Source organism: Neoarius graeffei, chromosome 21 (assembly GCF_027579695.1).
Source record: "Neoarius graeffei isolate fNeoGra1 chromosome 21, fNeoGra1.pri, whole genome shotgun sequence".
Taxonomy (NCBI): Eukaryota; Metazoa; Chordata; class Actinopteri; order Siluriformes; family Ariidae; genus Neoarius; species Neoarius graeffei.
In genome coordinates, this window is record NC_083589.1 from 23901101 (window position 1) to 23915052 (window position 13952).

The 13952-nt window shown below is 45.2% G+C and overlaps 1 protein-coding gene across 1 annotated transcript in view; it reads right to left on the bottom strand.

Annotated features, from left to right (window-relative positions):
• The window catches only part of snap91b (synaptosome associated protein 91b), a 93406-nt gene that overhangs the window by 40958 nt on the left and 38496 nt on the right, over window positions 1-13952 (bottom strand). The gene's annotated exons all lie outside the window — the stretch shown is intronic.

Here is a 13952-nt window from a genome sequence, read left to right on the forward strand (position 1 = left end):
GTACAACTTTCACTTGTATTGGAGTAACATTTGACCAGTGGGATCTGTACTTTGACTTAAGTAATGAAGTTGGGTACTTTGTCCACCTCTGCTTTGACGCGGATGTTTGCCCCATAAGATTACATTGTAGAGCCGTTTTGCAGTTACCGGTTATAGTGTTCTAACTCAATACTCGACTGATTTCAATCGTTTTTGTCCCTAGTAAACATTTGGATGCAAAAAGATTGGAAAATAGGACCCAGGTTAAAAATCTCAGAGGTTTCCTTTAAATTAAAAAGAAGCTGGTGAGGGAACAACTGTGTATAGAGCCTATAACATACTGTAAGTGATACACTGTATCCAGTACACCATATCTCACTTACACTGTAAGTGTAACTGAGAAAGTTACTGACTCTTACACAGCACTAACACTCCTTCCAGAAATGTTGAACATCTCCAAACAGAAAACATCATCATATCAACAATGCTATGCTTTTCTTTGTTATGTAACAAAATGTTTTTAATCTGTTTATTATTAGGTATAGATTACGTGGAGCATCTGCTGTTCAAGTCCCTGTGTATGAGCCTATAGAAATAATAATGTAACCTACAGTACCAGTCAAAAGTTTGGAAACACCTTCAAATTCAATGTTTTTATTTTTTTTTTCCTACATTGTAAATTAATACCGAAGTCATCCAGACTATGCAGCAACACGTAAGGAATCATTTAGTAAACTTTAAAATGTTAATCAAACCAAAATATGTTTTAGATTTTAGATTCTTCAAAGTAGGCACCTTTTGCTTTGATTACAGCTTTGCACACTCTTGACATTCTCTCAGTCAGCTTCCTGAGGTCATCACTCGAAATGGTTTTCCAACAGTCTTGAAGGAGTTCCCAGAGGTGCTGAGCACTCGTTGGCTGCTTTGCCTTCACTCTGCGGTCCAACTCATCCCAAACTTTTTCGGACTGACCGACCTTCATTTCTTAAAGTAATGATGGACTGTTGTTTTTCTTTACTTAGTTGAGTAGTTCTTGGCATAATATGGATTAGAACAGTACTCAAATAGGGCCATTCACTGTATACCAACTCTACCTCTTCACAACACAACTGATGGTCTCAAACACATTAAGAGGTCAAGAAATTCAAGAAATTAACTCTTGACAAGGCACAGCTGTAAACTGAAAGCCATTCCAGGTGACTACCTCATAAAGCTGACTGAGAAAATGCCAAGATGTGTAAAGCTGTCATCTAAGCAAAAGGTGCCTACTTTGAAGAATCTAAAATATTAAACATATTCTGGTTTGATTAACACTTTTTTGTTTACCAAATAATTCCATATATATTTCTTCATAATATCGATGACATTAATCTACAATTCAGAAAATTTTAAAATAATGAAAAACCACTGAATTAGAGGCGTTTCCAAACTTTTGACTGGTACTGTATCAGAATGAGTACAAATATCATTTATGTTACAGTAATAAATATTTTGCTCTTTGGTCCTATTGAAATTTAATCAATGCCTTCTGATTTGAGAATTCAACCTCACTGTGGTATTTATGTTGTAATTACTGTAACCAGCACACAACAGGTTCTCTGCTTTATGTGTACTGTCCTCACTGCTGCAGGACACCACATGTTTCAGTTTAATCTTCAATATCTCGGCCTCCTTTACACTGATGGCTTCTTCCTCATGTCCCGATCAGCCCTGAGACACCAGCTATGGGTTAAATAGTACATCATCAATAAGGCACTGGCAATAGTACATTAATGTCAGTAGCAATGTAAATCAAGAGTAACGTGATAGTAAATCAATAGTAATGTAATAGTACATTTCCAACCATGGGTTAAATAGTATCTCACCAATAAGGTGCTGGCAGCAAGGTGCTTTTTGGTGCAATATGGCAGATTAACCCGACAGGGTCAATGGCACACCACCAGATGCCATGCGGAAGAGCCACTCAAATGGCCAAAGGATGGCATCACTCAGCAAGTCAGTTGTCACTGCAGGGCAACTTTCATACCCGTCAGGTCTGTGGCACTTTTTGTGCACCACTTAGCATTAGGTCTGGAGGTCCAGAGAGACAACACGATGGGGGCATGACATCATTTGTCTTACCTTACTGCACAAGGTGCTTCATTAGGAGAGGAGAATAAGAAAGCCCTGTAGCGATGGAGCAAATGCGATGGCAGCAGGTCTGAAAAGCTGGAAATTGCTAGCAGGAATACACAGGCAGCTCGTGTTTAATGGTCACAGCCTAGCTGAAGCTCTGGGTAACAGCAGGCTGAGGCAGCATTGTGGTTGTCCAGAAAGCCCTATTTAGGGAGAGCACTGCCTGTCCTGGAAAGGGAAGCCCCTAGAAATAGTGGGATAAAGAAAGCTTACCCAGTCCTTACCTGGCTGGCTCACCACGGCCAGTGGGTCTCCATAATAGCAGTAGAAAGATGAAGAATATGAAATTGATAGTTGGGACTTGGACTGTCCGCACCATGTTGGACAATGATAAGAGATCTGAGCATAGAACAGCTCTGATCGTGAAGGAACTAGATTGCTACAGCATCAACATTGCTGCACTCCAAGAGACAAGGCTTGAAGGCCAAGGACAAGTGCAAGAGAGCGAATACACCTTCTTCTGGAGTGGGAATATGGACAGAAGAAAAAAATACAGGAGTTGCTTTTGCCATTTCAAATAAGATAGCTGGGAAACTGCCATCACTACCAGTGGGAATATCTGAGCAAATCATAAGTTTATGTGTACCCACAGGGAATGATCGTTACCTCAACCTGATCAATGTGTATGCACCTACCATGACCTATCCTGATGAAGAAGAAGAAGCCTTCTACCATGAATTAGCTGATGTGGTAGACAAGGTACCTCAAGGAGAAAAGCTTCTGCTCCTGGGAGATTTCAGTGCAAGAGCAGAGAATGATCACATAACATATGAAGGTACTATTGGGAAATTTGGCAAGGGAAATAGGAATGCAAATGGTGAACTCATGCTCAACTTTTGTACTCAACAAGAATTATGCATCACTAATACCTGCTTTTGCCAATCAGACAAAAATTACTTCATCTGGTGCCACCCAAGATCTAAACACTTATATCTCCTTCATTATGTCGTGACTCGCAGATCCAACATGAAAGAGATTCTGTCAACAAGGGTAATGCGAGGAGCTGAATGCTCAACAGATCACTATATGGTCCAATCAAAGCTGAGACTCAGACTTGTATTTCTTAGATGCAAGAGAGTAGCCTCCACAACAAATAAGAAACTAGACATAGACAAGTGGAAGAATGATGAGACACAGCGCAAACTCAAAATAGCTATTACAACTGCTCTACAGGAAAACGCTCCTGATCAAGAAGACACAGAAAATGTTGAGAGCATGTGGCAATGGCTGAAAGATATTCTGTACATAACTGCAAGTGATTATACTTGGACAGCAGAAGAAAAGTACACCAGACTGGTTTCAAGAACAGGCTGATTCTATCCAAGCTTTTTGAGAAGAAAAACACAAAATTTATAACCTACATCTAAAAGAGAACTCTGATAGAAGCATGAAAGCTTTCAAAGATATTAAAGCAAAAGTGCACATCACCCTCACGAAGATGGGGCCACACGACGATCCTGAAGCCTTCATTTTGCTCTTTGAGCATGCAGCCGAAGCGTGGGGGTGGCCGGTCGAACAGTACATGGCGTGCCTACTTCTGCTACTGACTAGCGAGGCGCAGCTCACCACACAGCAGCTCCCCACCGACAGCCAGCTCATATGTGCAGACCTGAAGCGAGCCATCCTGCAGCATGTCGGCCACTCCCCGGAACAACATCACCAGCACTTCCGAACACTGACATTGGAGGAGGTCGGCCAGCCATTTGCATTTGGTCAACAGCTCTGGAACGCCTGCCAGTGGTGGCTGAGGGCGGACGACCGCAACACCGAGGGGATCATTAACTTGGTGACACTGGAGCAGTTAATTGCGCACCTTCCGGAAGGAACAGCGGAGTGGGTCCAGTGTCATCGCCCGGCATCGCTGGATCAAGCCATCGAGTTCGCAGAGGACCATCTGGCTGCAGTTCCAGTGGCAGGTGGGCATCTCGCCTCTTCTCTTTTTCTCTCTCCTTCTCCTCCCCCCTGCCCCATTCCCCCCCAGCCAGCCCGCCGCACCAGTGGTGTCCTCCCATCTTCCCCTTCCATGTCTGTGTCTTCTCCCTCCCAGGTGAGTGACGCCAATAATGCTGGTGCGGAGGTGAAGCCTGGGCCGGTATGCTGGCACTGCAGGGAGCCCGGGCATCTTCAGGGTCAGCATTCCATGATGGAGGTGGGAGCTGTGGTCCGGATCCCTGACGTGCCAGAGACCACCCTTGATCAGGCCGGAGCGTACTGTATACCGGTGAGTGTGCAAGGGGATATGCATCACACATTGGTGGATTCCAGCTGTAATCAGACCTTAATCCACCAAAGCCTAGTGCAAGGTGAGGCACTGGGGAGAGCACAAGTGGTGAAAGTTATGTGTGTGCATGGGGATGTTCACAATTATCCACTACTGTCCATCCACGTTCTATTTCAGGGAGAAAAGCATAGAAAAAAGGTGGCGGTTAATCCTCATCTCACCCACCCACTGATTTTGGGGACTGATTGGCCAGGATTTAGAGAATTAATGGAGCATATAGTAGGGGGTGGGTCCTGCGATAATGTCACAGGGGGATCCTGGTGTAGCATTGATTGGGGAAGCTGTCACAGAGCCGGCTACGTCAGCACCGCGTCAGGGCAATACGAGGAGTGAGGAGCAGCTCGCCCCTCCTCCCTCTCTCAGGGATTCCCTTAAGGATTTCCAATTAGAGCAGTCGCAAGATGAGACGCTGCGTCATACGTTTGACCAAGTGAGAGTAATCAATGGTCAAATTCTCCAGCCAAACATGACACCCTTCTTCCCGTATTTCACTATTATTAAGGATAGGTTGTATCAAGTGATGCAGGACACTCAAACCGGTGAACAGTTAACCCAGTTGTTAATCCCAAAGAGCCATAGGGAACTCAAATTCCACATGGCTTACTTTAATCCAATGGCCAGACACTTACGACAGGATAAGACACTAGCCCAAATAATGGCCCGGTTCCACTGACCAGGGATTTGCGGGGATGTCCATAGGTGGTGTGTGGCATGCCACAAATGCCAATTAGTAAATCCCATAGCCACTCCAAAAGTGTCTTTGCGCCCTCTCCCTCTAATCAAGACCCCCTTTGAGAGAATTGACATGGATCTTGTTGGGCCATTAGATCAGTCAGCATGAGGATATTGCTTTATTTTAGTCCTGGTGGACTATGCAACACGGTATCTGGAAGCAGTGCCTCTCCACAATATATCTTTTATCTTCTATTTTTAGACATGTTTACTTCTCCTTTGATTCAGGAGCTTGGTAGCAAATTTGAATTTCCCTCCGGGGATTATAAAGTAATTCTGATTCTGATTCAGCACTCAGTATTGCAGAGGCACTCTTCTGCATTATTCTGCAGCCTTCCAAGTAATCTTCGGGAATCAGACACAGTCTCAGCATTTAAGTCTAGGCTGAAAACATATCTGTTTAGTCAAGCCTTTTGTTAATGGTGTTTATGAGGTAAAGGTGTAGATCTAGAGGGTCCTCAGACATAGAGTGTTTTGGTAAACTGGGATGTATGGATGCTGTCAGTCTCCACTCGCTTGCTCACTCGAGTTTGTTGACGGTATAGTGGCTGGCTGCTTTATGTCCCGGGGCTCCCTCATGCCTGTGTTACCTTCTGGCTCTCTCTTTTTACTTATGCTGTCATAGTTAGTTGCCGGAGTCCCTGCTTGTACTCGGTGCAATATGTATACTGTTCCTACTTATTCAGGTGACATTGGGCATACCTAACAACCTGCGTTTTCTCCCCCCCCCCCCCCAAATCTGTCCCTCTGAGTTCCATGGAGTCAACAGGAAATCTTTTGGTGGAGAGGGTGGAGACCTCGACTGGCTATCATAGCCTGCAGGGAATCGGCCGTCAGACATTCTGTCGCATGTCCCAGACCCGGTGAAATATAACTGAATTGTCTTGGGTCCCATCTGCATCTCATCATTGCTGAGGAGTGTGCTCCCATCACCCAATCAAGCATCCAGCCAGAGCAGGTCATGATATTTTTTTTTAACCATATTAACATGCCATTGTTGTGTGTTATGCCTGATGTCAAGACTCTCGTCTCTGCGAGCCTACCACACAGATTTAATACTTGTCATTTTTAGGGCATACCTAACATGTGTTTTCTTTCTCTCTCTCTTCCCCCCCCAATCTGTCCCTCTGAGTTATATGTTGGTCCTGGGATTGAGATGCTGGCCTCTTCTGCCCCTCGGACCTGCTTGATCCATCCTGGTGCCCTGTGTCTGGTCGGAGTTTTATCGCATCGCTCCTGTGAAGGACGGCCCCATGAGGACAGTTGAGGGTTATACCTGGAAGATGCTCTGGACTCTTACAGTAATGCTTTTATGGCTGAGGACTACAGTTGACTTGCTAACTTTAGGACTGCAGTTATCATGAACAGTTTTGCACTCAAGTTTCCATCAATGAAGAGTTATAACATCAACGAAACTGTCTTCATGTTAAAACTGTTAATGTTATAGTCATGCTGTCTGTTGTTGCCCAAATGAGGATGGGTTCCCTTTTGAGTCTGGTTCCTCTCGAGGTTTCTTCCTCATGTCATCTGAGGGAGTTTTTCCTTGCCACCGTCGCCACAGGCTTGCTCATTGGGGATAGATTAGGGATAAAATTAGCTCATGTTTTAAGTCGTTCAAATTCTGTAAAGCTGCTTTGCGACAATGTTTATTGTTAAAAGCGCTATACAAATAAACGACTTGACTTGACATTATCTCCCAGGTCAGGATTCCAAAATAAATCCTGACTGACCAAAGCATTACATTTATGTCACGCACACTGCGCAAACTGTATGGGTTATTGGGAATTAAATCTATCCGCACCAGCGTTTATCACCCACAAACAGATGGTTTAGTGGAGCGATTTAATCAAACCCTTAAAAATTTAATTCAGAAGTTTGTAACTGAGGATGCATGTAATTGGGATAAATGGCTCGAGCCTCTGTTATTCGCAGTACGAGAGATCCTGCAAGCCTCCATGGGGTTCTTCCTGTTCGAATTATTATAGGGGCAAAAGCCTTGCGGCATTTTGGATGTGCTGTGGGAAAATTGGGAGGAGGGACCTTCAACAAGTAAAAACGAAATTCAATATGTTCTTGACCTGCATGCAAAACTCCACACCCTCATGCACATAACCCAGGAGAATTTGCGACAGGCACAAGAACGTCAAGCCCGGCTGTATGATGGGGCATGCACCTTCGAGAGTTCACCCCAGGAGACAAAATACTCGTATTATTGCCCACTTCGAGCTCCAAATTAGTTGCCAAGTGACAAGAGCCCTTCGAGGTCACATGGCAAATCAAGGACATCGACTATGAGGTAAGGTGAATGGATAGGAGCAGGGCACTACAAATGTACCACTGCAACCTGTTAAAATGTTGGAATGAGGGGGTCCCTGTGGTGTTGGCGTCGGTAGTTCCAGAGAAGGCGGAGCTGGGGCCAGAGGTCAAAATGAAAGTAATGACTCAAACCACTCCAGTCCCTTGTGGAGACCACCTCTCACCAGCCCAACTCACAGAGATTGCCAGGTTGCAAAAATAATTTTCCGACATGTTCTTGCCCCTTCCTGGCTGCACCCACCTCAGAGAACACCACATTGAGACGCCCCCTGGAGTGATGGTGCGTAGCTGCCCTTATCACTTGCCCAAACACAAAAAAAAGTGGTTCAGGATGAACTCAAGGCCATGCTCAAAATGGGCATAATCAAGGAGTCACAGAGTGACTGGAGCAGCCCGGTGGTCCTGGTTCCCAAGACTGATGAGTCAGTCCAGTTCTGTGTCTCATCTCATCTCATTATCTCTAGCCACTTTATCCTGTTCTACAGGGTCGCAGGCAAGCTGGAGCCTATCCCAGCTGACTACGGGCGAAAGGCAGGGTACACCCTGGACAAGTCGCCAGGTCATCACAGGGCTGACACATAGACACAGACAACCATTCCCACTCACATTCACACACCTACGATCAATTTAGAGTCACCAGTTAACCTAACCTGCTTGTCTTTGGACTGTGGGGGAAACCGGAGCACCCGGAGGAAACCCACACGGACACAGGGAGAACATGCAAACTCTGCACAGAAAGGCCCTCGCCAGCCACGGGGATCGAACCCGGACCTTCCTGCTGTGAGGCGACAGCACTAACCACTACACCACCGTGCCACCCCCAGTTCTGTGTATACTACAGAAAAGTCAATGCGGTGTCCAAATTTGATGCATACCCAATGCCTCACATTGAGGAGCTGCCCGATCGGTTAGGTGCGGCTGGCTTTTATTCGACACTGGATTTGACAAAGGGATATTGGCAGATCCCCTTGACTCCTCTATCCCAAGAGAAAATGGCCTTTTCCACACCATTTGGATTACACCAATTTGTCACGCCGCCTTTTAGGTTATTTGGGGCTCCTGCTACATTCCAGTGGCTCATGGACAAGATCCTCCGCCCCCATGCCACCTATGCAGCAGCCTACCTTGACGACAACATTATTTACAGCAATGATTGGCTCAGCAACTTCGGGCTGTGAGTTGCTGAGGCATGTGGGTCTCACAGCTAACCCGAAAAAAAAAGTGTGTGATTGGGTGGGTGGAAGTACGGTATCTGGGTTTGCACTTGGGTCATGGACAGGTGAATCCCCAAATTGACAAGACTGCAGCGATTGTGGCCTGTCCAAGGCCCAAGACCAAAAAGGGGGTGAGACAGTTCCTGGGGCTGGCTGGCTACTATCGTAGGTTCATATCTAATTATTCGGATGGCACCAGCCTGCTGACTGATCTCACTAAAAAGGGAGCACCAGATCCAGTCCAGTGGACGGAGTGGTACCAACAGGCTTTCACTAAGGTAAAAACTGCACTGTGTGGGGGTCCACTTCTACACTCCCCTGACTTCTCTCTCCCCTTTATTTTGCAGACAGATGCATCAGACAGGGCTGGAGGCTATTTTGTCCCAAAAGGTGGAAGGTGAGGAACATCCTGTGCTGTACATCAGTCGCAAGCTCTCGATGCATGAAAGTAAGTACAGCACCATCGAAGAGGAGTGCCTATCCATCAAGTGGGCAGTCCTCACCCTCCAATACTACCTGCTGGGGCACCCTTTCACCCTCTGTTTGAACCACGCACCCCTCCAGTGGCTCCACCGCATGAAGGATGCCAACACACAGATCACCTGTTGGTATTTCACCCTCAGCCATTTAAATCCAAGGTGGTCCACAGGCCAGGGTCACAGATGGTGGTGACGGACTTCCTGTCTCGTTGGGGGGGGGGGGGGGTCCATTGCAGGCCAAACAGCTCCCTGGCCTGAGTCACGGTGGAAGTATATGGCAGCGGGGGCGTGGCCAAGTGTCAGTTTGTGAATGGAGGGCGGGGTCAGGGAAGGTGAGTGGCAAAGTCAATACACCTGTTGTCCATTAATGTTGTGATGTTTTGTGTGTGTGTGTGTGTGTGTGTGTGTGTGTGTGTGTGTGTGTGTGTGTGTGTTGCAGTGACAGTGGAGGATAGTAAAGGAGGGAGAGAGCAAAGAGAGCTCTCCCGACCAGAACATGTGTGTGTATGTCTGGGTGTGAGCAGCGAGTGAAGTGAATGACACTGAAAAGTGAAACTACTAGAAAAAATAGAGTGTGTGAACATCAGCTCCCACCTGCCGTGCTTCAGTATTCCACCCACACCAGGGGTTACTACAGTGGTTTTTGTAGACATCTCAAAGGCCTTTGACACCATTGACCAAGAGGCACTTTGGAAGATACTAGAAGTATATGGATGCCTGGAAAGACTGATACGGCTCATAAAGCTCTTCCATGAGAACATGTCTGGGAAGGTTTCGATTAGAGGAGACATTAGTGAAGCTTTTCCTGTCAATCATGGTGTCAAACATGCGTTCTTGCCCCCACATTATTTATACTCTACCTTACAGCAGTCCTAGAGACTATGGGCACTAACCTAGTGTGGCAGCGGGGGCGTGGTCAAGCGCCAGTCTGTGACAGGAGGGCGGAGTCAGGGAAGGTAAGTGGCAGAATCACTACATCTGACTTCAATTAACCTGTGTTTGTCTGTGTCTTCCCAGTGACCGCGCCCTATTTAAGGAGGGAGAGCGAGAGCAGAGGAGCTCTCCCCGGAACCAGACGCCGAGTGTGTGTGTCTGTAAACGCTAAAACATAGTTGTTAGACTGAAAAGTGTGACAAAATCGTGTGTCAACCTGATCTCTGTCCTGCCGTCCTCTGTGCTCCACTCATTCCCGGGTTTCAGCACCACTGTAGCAGTTCCCTATGAATGAGTGGAGCACAGAGGACGGCAGGACAGAGATCAGGTTGACACACGATTTTATTGTCACACTTTTCAGTCTAACAACTATGTTTTAGCGTTTACAGACACCCACACTCGGCGTCTGGTTCCAGGGAGAGCTCCTCTGCTCTCGCTCTCCCTCCTTAAATAGGGCGCGGTCACTGGGAAGACAGAGACAAACACAGGTTAATTGCAGTCAGGTGTAGTGATTCTGCCACTTACCTTCCCTGACTCCGCCCTCCTGTCACAGACCGGCGCTTGACCACGCCCCCGCTGCCACACCTAGATAAAGGAGTCTACATCAGGACTCAGTTGGAAGGAAAACTCTTTAATCTTGCCAGACTCAAGTCCTCAACCAAAACTCGGCAAATTTGCATGCAAGAACTGCTGTACACAGACAACTCTGCATTTGTAGCAACAGATTTGGATGACATGCAGAAAATCGTTGATCGATTTGCCACAGCTGCAACCCTCTTGGGATTGAAAATTAATACCATGAAAACAGAATTCCTGTACCAACCCTCACCTGAGCCAAAGGCAATATCAAACAATATTGTTTTGGTCAATGGAATGCCTCTTAGGAGTTCTGAGAGTTCCATCTACTTAGCCAGTGCAGTTACCAACACAAACTCATCAGACTTGGAGGTAGACCGCCAGATTCAAGCTGCCACCAAAGCCTTCAGTGCATTACAAAATCAACTATGGTCTCGCCATGACATCAAGAGAACCACCAAATTTAAAGTATACAATGCCGCAGTCTTACCATCTCTGCTTTACGCCACAGAATGCATGACAGTCTACCGTAAACGTTTCAAGAAATTGGCCAGGCTGCAACTCCGACACCTAGGTCAAATCCTCAAAATAAGATGGCAGGACAAGGTCCCCGATGTAGAAGTCCTCAGGTGAGCCAATACAGTAAGCATGGAAGCCCTTATCACAGCCTCCCAACTTCATTGGGTTGGACACATCTGGCGCATGCCTGACACACCACTACCCAAAATTGTTTTCTACAGAGAACTGAGCTGAGGAAAGAGGAGACAAGGAGCACAGAAACTGAGGTACAAAGGCATCTTGAAGAGGAACATGAAGAATGCCGGAGTTATCAATCAGATGTGGGAAAGGGATGCCTCGGATAGGGCAACATGGCAAAGCATAGTTAAAAGCTCAGTGTCCGTGATTGAAGACAAGTGTCAAAGGGAGTATATGAGAGCTCACAAAACCAGACATGCCATAGCAGCTCAACTAGGGCATTCACACCACCGCTGCGGACGACTCTGTCACTCTAGTGTGGGCCTCGTGGCCCATCTGCATTTCTGTGCATCCTAATGAAGCAGTCATCATCACTAGCTATGGACAGCCGATGACGAACCAACACACAACTTCACAATGTTAAAAGAAAAAATATACATATATTTGACTATCATTTGGGTGTGACGTCAGAGTTCACATGTATTCTGCTTAAATACATAAAGACTCCACAAGTTTGTGTAAAACCTGATGATCCGTTTTAGATCCAATCTATTGGAGTGTCACCTGATTACATGCTTCAAAAGAAGAGATTAGACGTGAGGAAAATCTGAACTTTTGTACAATATGGACAATATCACACATTTGCTTACATTTAAATACAGACCCAGAAATAGTGCACAATCTTGAATATTAAATATTCAACTTAATGAATATTTACTTTCTAAAACCTTTTATTTATTTCCAATTTTCAGTTAAGAAAATCTTGGACCCCACTCTAGACAATACTGTAAATACTATATATAATTATATGTTTACTTTTTTTTTGCTGCTGTTGTTTTTTTTTAAGTATTTTTTGTTGTTGCTGCCATTGTTATTCCTAAAATAAGGAAGCAATACATTAAGCTGTAGCCCCAGTGTCTCTGCTGCACACATGATTACCGGGTCCTCTTCCCGGCAGTTGTTAAACTGGCAGTCCTCGTCGTCTGAGTCTGCCAGGTCAGCCACCACCCCAGGGTGAAGACACTGAGAAAGCCCAGTATCAGGGTGACAAGAGTGAAGGACAAACCACTGAATGGTGCTATACAGTATGAAAAATTACGAACAAAGCCCTTTTACCCCTATTTAACAAGTTAAAAGTTGTTTAGGAATATGACAGAGAGAACCCATTAGAACAGACACCATTAGACCTTCACGATATGATATGATATGATATGATATGATATGATATGATATGATATGATATGATATGATATGATATGATATATGATCATGTTAAACAAGGGTATAATAAGGTTGTGAAAGGACATAGCTTTGATAAGGCATCGTAAACAATATTACACAACAGATAACAGTTATTCCATGAAATCGAGTCATACATGAGCTAATAGCCAACAAGGCACATAGCACTGAGTTGGCTATAAACCACGTATGATGAGATTGAGTGGAATAACTGTTTTATTCTATCCACATTCACTGGATTTTGAGAAATGGAATATTTTATTTTTTTGCAATTTCTATAAATATAAACTTTATACAAAATGTCCAATCAAATCCTTTCTGCTTAGAATGTAAACAAACCAGCGAAACGACAGGATCAATTTGTGAAAAATGCTATAATAATAATTCTGGACAAATAAAAAAGAGACATTCTTATCATCAAATAGTTTTATTCCATATTTTTGTTCCTTTTTTTGTATTTTTGGGGGTTTTGTTTTCAAGTAGAGTTTTTATTTCATCCTCGATTGGTTCAGCAACACGCGCCGCCATTTTCTTCTTCTTCAGGGTTTTTTGGCGGTTGGCAAACCAGCTATTTTGGGCTGCACGGTGGTGTAGTGGTTAGCGCTGTTGCCTCACAGCAAGAAGGTTCTGGATTCGAGCCCAGTGGCCAACAGGGGCCTTTCTGTGTGCAGTTTGCATGTTCTCCCTGTGTCTGCGTGGATTTCCTCTGGGTGCTCTGGTTTCCCCCACAGTCCAAAGACATGCAGGTTAGACTAACTGGTGACTCTAAATTGACCGTAGGTGTGAATGTGAGTGTGAATGGTTGTTTGTCTCTATGTGTCAGCCCTGTGATGATCTGGAGACTTGTCCAGGGTGTACCCTGCCTTTCGCCCATAGTCAGCTGGGATAGGCTCCAGCTTGCTCGTGACCCTGCACAGGATAAGCGGTTACGGATAATGGATGGATGGATGGATGTTTTAGCTATTTCTGATTCTTTTAAATACTTGACAACAAAGTGATATGTCTGACTTGATGTGCTCCACCATTTTGTTCTTCTCTACTCATGGTATATGAGCTGACAGGCTAGCAGTCTCATCTCATCTCATCTCATTATCTCTAGCCACTTCATCCTGTTCTACAGGGTCGCAGGCAAGCTGGAGCCTATCCAGAGCACGCTCATATCCAGTGAATGTGGATAGAATAATTAGGTTTATGTTTGCCTTCACTAAAACTCCAAGCAAACACGTCTACAAACAGTAGAGACCTGGAAGTAACACTTAACAATCATTTTACGCATTCTGAAATGAGAGTGTATAAAGGCTCAACTTGAAAAAGAATATCAGGATTAAATAC